Genomic DNA, 5949 nt, shown 5'->3' with positions numbered 1-5949 from the left:
AAACAGCGACAAAGGCTGCTGCTCCTTCACCACCAGCAAAGGGGAACAAAGCACTTGTCCTGAGAGATGCTACTCCTTCTCCAAAAGGAAAGGGGAAAGCAAAAAGGGGGAAAGCAAAAGCGCTCCTAAAAGAAGGTTTGTAATGTTAAAAGTGACGATAATTCTTAATAACAAGGGGGCGCTGCCCCCTCGACCCCCGTAAATTGTGGTTCATATGTAGTTATCAAATTACCCCTATGTTGTGGTATTTGATATGTAGTTGTTTCATGTTCATGGTAGATACATTAACTACATATTTGATATGGTATAAGGGAAAGAGAAGGGGAAGAAAGCACTTGCCCTGAGAGCTGCTACTCCTTCACCAAAAGCAAAAGGGGGGAAAGCAAATGTAGAAGGTATGTAGTACAACTACATATAAGAACAAAGAGTATGAATAATATGTATCCTTAATAACATATGTTTATGAGTATGTAATGATGCATTGTTGTGCTTGTTTTTGGTATTAAGTGTTTTTACATTTTTACTGTATCAAAGCAGATACATATGTCATACGTACTATTACAAATCGATATGTACTTAAAATATTACGTAGTGGTATCTACTATTATATATCAATATGTAGATGTAAATTCTTATACTCTCATAACATATTACATATCAATATGTAGAGGTAAATACTTATACTCTCATAACATATTACATATAAATATGTAGAGGTAGATACTTATATTCTCGTATGTACTGTTAATAATATGTAGTTTCAATATTTGGTAGATATTACAACTACATATTGATGATGTAACTACATATTTGATATACCATATTGATATGTACTGTAATAGTTTTTGGTTCTTGTTATTGTGTAGGTGCTAATAAGCGTAAGAAAGGAGATGGAAAACCACGAAGTTTATACCGTGGAGTTTTCAGGGGCTTGTGGGGGCTTGCGAAGACTATTAGGATACTAAGAAGACTATTGCGAAGTCCACTGAAAACCTTGAGTTGAGTGAGTTGCAGCTGAAGATGATTTCTGAAGCATCATTCGGTAACCTGTTCCTAATGTTCTGGTACACAAGATTTGAGTTGGAAAATTGGTTGAAGATTGAAAATGCAATGACGAAAATGTTACGCTGTTACGTTAGGGGTCAAGATCCAAACAAGCTTAGATTTGTCTTTAAAAGGCATGGCCAACCGAATGAGATAGTATCCATACCAGAAGAAATGACACTTATTTATGGGATGCCGAGAATTCCAAATAGGGAATATCTTGATTATAGGCTTACACAAGTCAATACAAAAAGTGGATGGCGTGAAACAGAATTTTTCAAAAGGACTTTTCCTGCTGATATGAAAGCTGGTGATAAAGTGACTAGGCCAATGATTGTGAAGGCAATCTTGAAAATCCTTAAACGAACACCAATTAATCTGAAAAAGAAGAAGTCTGATAAAGAGTCTCTGCAAAGCGTGGGTCATCAATCAAATGAAGATTCTGAAGAAGACGAGGAAGACGAGGAAGATGCCGAAGATCTTGTTAGGCTTATCTGCCTGTATATGTGCACTTCATTATTTTTCGCTACAAGTGATGCAAACGCTTTGACTGAAAAATATATTGGTTTCGTTCTTGATCTTGATAAGGCTAAGAATATTTCATGGCCTGACCTCATCCATTCTCATTTAGAGAAAGAGCTGAATGAAAACGTGGAATCTGTGGAACGCACAAATGGTTGTGCTATTTGTTTGTTGGTAAGAATCTATTTATTTGTTTATTCTACTTCAAAATGTTTTTGTTTTATGTGTTTTCTACATTTTGATAGTATATCTAATACTGCATATCAATATTCTGCAGCCATGGTTTGCGGAGCATACCCATTTGGTGGCGCCCGAGGATATAGTGACAGAACCTGCAGGAATGTATGTGCCAAGAGTGGCTAGGTGGAATCATACAAAGATATGTGCTGAGTTCCTAAAGGATATTGATCTTTCTGAGTATCAGGTAAACTTGCCGTACATATTTTGTCATAATAAAAATATATATTGATAAGTACATGTAGTTCGATTTATTAATATGTAGTTATTATCATATCAATATGTAGTAGTTATTAGCATATCAATATGCTACTACATATTAGCATATCAATATGTAGTATTTATTAGCATATCAATTTGGTGATACATATTGATATGTAGTTATTAGCATATCAATATGTAGTTCTCCCTATGTATCTAATAGAGAAAGAACTACGGCATGTTTTTTTTTTGGTAATATCTAATATGTAGTTGCTTTTTTACATTTATTTGATTTGTACCAGTTCCATGTTGATTTGAAAGACGAGATCACACACGAAGAAAGACAAATCCTTAATCGTATTTCAAGAAGGATTCAACAGGAAGCAAATGATGATGCTTTTTGTTTAGATGACAATTCCGTATCGGAAGAAGAGAAAGAAGAAGAGGAAGAAGAGAAGGAAGAAGAGAAAGAAGAAGAGGACTCAGTATTGGAGGGAGAAGATTGGAAGATTAAATACGATGATTTGAGGAATACAATATCTGCCAAATGGAGTGAATTCAACACAATGCAGCAAGAGGGCGAACCGGTTGATGCTTCAAAGCTTGAGTTCATGTTGCATGATATTTACTGGAAAGCTTTCCCTTTGCAGAGAGAAGCCAGCCAGGAAGATTATGTTAGCTTGCGATGTACACCTACTCCAAGAAACCCCAATGAAGAGTTGAATGTGGACCAAATAGTTGAGAACGAAATGCAAGGTTCTCCGGAAGATCAAACAGATGCTAATGTCAACATTCCTGAAGTTGGTTTGTCAACACCGAAAGATCAAACTCATGCTAATGCCACCTCTGAGGTTGAATTGTCAACAACTTCAGTATTAAAGTTCCATGATGTTGAAGTTCCGCGTTCTGAGGTTAAAAATTGGGCTAAATCTAATTTGGAGCAAAAAGTCAAAGAGATACAAGAGAAAAAGGGAAAAGAAAACACACAGGTAAGTAGCATATCAGTACGTAGTCTAAGTAGCATATCAATATCTATATGTTACATATCAATATGTAGTGGTATCTACCATTACATATTGATATGTAACAATACATTCTTGTATACCACTATCTATCTGTTACATATCAATATCTATCTGTTACTTATCAATATGTAGTGGTATCTACGATTACATATTGATATGTAACAGTACATTCTTGTAGTGGAACATATTTATATGTAATAGTACATTCTTGTGGTGGTAGACATAGCAAAAACTCAAGCTAAGTAGGTTTTTGTTGACAGTTTCAATCGATTTTTGCAGGTTGATCAACTTGAAGTTAGGAAGGAAGCAGCAAAGGATTTGCTTACAACTATGCTAGAAACGAAGTCTTCAGTTGTAGTTAATTCGCAGAAATTTCCAGAGTATAACGCCGGATTGGCGGCGAAAGAGTTTCATTTGCTGGATGTACCTTTGTTTACTGTGATGTCGAGTTTGGAACACATTGAAAAGCTGTCTATGCCATATTTTATAGAAATGGCAAACTCTGGCATTGGTGTTTATGTCGAAGAGTTTGCAGACCTCCTTCCAGATAACAACGATGGTCTTTTTGGTATTAACTTACGAGAACAATTTGATAATCTGTTTGGAAGAGATTTGCGGCCTTTAAAAATTCCACAAGAAACAACTGAGCAACAAGAACCCCTTGAACCGAAAGATGCAGGTGAAGTTACAGGTAAGCAACAAGAATACATACCTACAACCAGTTCAAAAAGTCATTTGGAGGTTGCATCACAAGATCCTTTGGATGTTTCATCACAAGATGTTCTGGATGTCCCCTCGCAAGATGTTTTGGAGGTTCCATCACAGGTGAATGATATGTACTAAAAATCTCATTTTGTGTAGTTAATATTACACTACAAATCACTACATACTGATATGTATATCAGTATGGTAGCACTAGAAATCACTATACCATACAATCATATACCACTACATGCTTTCAAAAATGATTAGGTGATGTAACTATGTTTTATGCAATATAGATATTTACATATTTTTTTATGTTGATTAAAAATGCAGGAACAGTTTAGCCCAAGCCAGAAACAAAAAATGGTAAAAGTGAACAAAAAGCGCGCTTCAAAGCCCGAAAAAAGCAGCAGGTAACAACACCCACCAGACCTGTTACTCGTTCCCATCCTGCAAAGAAGGTAGATGATATTTATGAGAGTGGAAGTAAGTTCTCACCATCATATAAAGGACCGAAAGCTGCAGCAGCAGAAGCAATACCACTAAACAAAAAGAGAAAGCTTAAATTGCGCAAGTATTTCCGGAAACTGACTAAATCACCATTCTATAATGACATGAACGATGAACAAAAGAGTACTCTTTCCACATACATCAATAATGCAAAAAATCTTAGGTGAGTTCTCAATTGACACTTTTATATTGATATGTACTATTAGTTTGTGTATGTACTTTTGATATACATACATATTTGTATAAAAAATACTGAGAAAGACATATTATGTACTGTTACACAAAGAATACTAACCTTTACGTCGTTTATTTTCTAGCTCAATTGCTTGGAGAGTGGGAGAAGGTGGTCTTTGTGTAAGTGGAACTACAGTTGATGACTTGGTGCAGAACGATTTATTAGAACAAGATCTTCTCAACTACGCACAATACAAGCTTAACACCAAATTTCAGAATGAGCAACCGATGCACGAAGTATACAGGAAATACTTGCCTGTTTGCATCTGGATCCGTCCGCTTGGGTAAGTTGTTATCTTACACTGCATATTTACTACACACATATTCAAAAATTAAAAAAGTATGTAGGGGTAGGTACACTACATATCGATATTGCATAAAACAAAATTAGATATAAACTATTTCAAGTACATCCATGTTTTCAGTACAATGTCGAGTTCCCGGATAACCTCAAAAGCAGCACATGATTCTGTTTACAAACCAATATTGGCGATGGATGAAAGTATCAAGAAGATTCTTGTACCAATGTGCCACCACAATCTTCATTGGACGCTACTTGAGTATGACTGCGAAAAAATGGTGTTCAACCACTACAATTCTTCTAAGGCTGAATGGGGAGGTATTTGTTATCCACACGCCTGCAAAATGGCAGATTACATGTACGTACCTATCAACGTGTACTTGCTGGAGAAGAACAAAGTAACAATGAAGAATGTAATAGTGAATGAATGTGAAGCACCTCAACAAGGGGGATCGCCAGACTGTCTACTGTTTGTGATGCATTTTATGAAGATGAAGTCAAAAGCAAATATGTGGGAGTGCCTTTGGGAGATGATGAAGAAGTGCAAGCGAAGATTCGTAACAAAAGGGTCCCGTTAGCATGCAAATTGCTGAAAGCATCTCCACCAGAAATCAGTTGGCAGATAACAAAAATAGTCTTACTTGCTAAAAGTAATCTGACAGTACATATCACTATTTACCTATTTTCTTTTCTTTTTATTCTTGGTTACATTTCATTTCATGAGTTCAAGAATGTTCAAAAACATATATTTTCCAAACATGTTTTTTTTGGTATATCTAATATGTAGTGATTTTTAATTTGAATTTGGGTTTAACTTTAATGTAGTGATATTTCAATTGTGTTACTTAAACATGATTTTGTGTTGTTGATACGAGGGGGCGCTGCCCCCTCGACCCCCGTGAAGATGGTGAATCAGCTGGAAAACCACAAAAAGTTTAAAACTAATCACAATTACTAAAATGGTGAATCAGCATGAACATATCATAATTAAACTAACCACTACATATCAGTAAGTACTGATTGTTTTCTTTAATATGTACTAACCTGATTGAAACCACAAAAGTTTTTGTGGAATTGTAATTATGATATGTTCTAAATAATCTTAGTGGAAGATGGTTAAACCACAAACCAGTACATATTTGATTGTTTTCTTGTTACAAACATCTAGTA

This window comes from Papaver somniferum, unplaced genomic scaffold (genome assembly GCF_003573695.1).
Source record: "Papaver somniferum cultivar HN1 unplaced genomic scaffold, ASM357369v1 unplaced-scaffold_117, whole genome shotgun sequence".
In the NCBI taxonomy this organism is placed as follows: domain Eukaryota; kingdom Viridiplantae; phylum Streptophyta; class Magnoliopsida; order Ranunculales; family Papaveraceae; genus Papaver; species Papaver somniferum.
Note: the sequence above shows the minus strand (reverse complement) of the source record.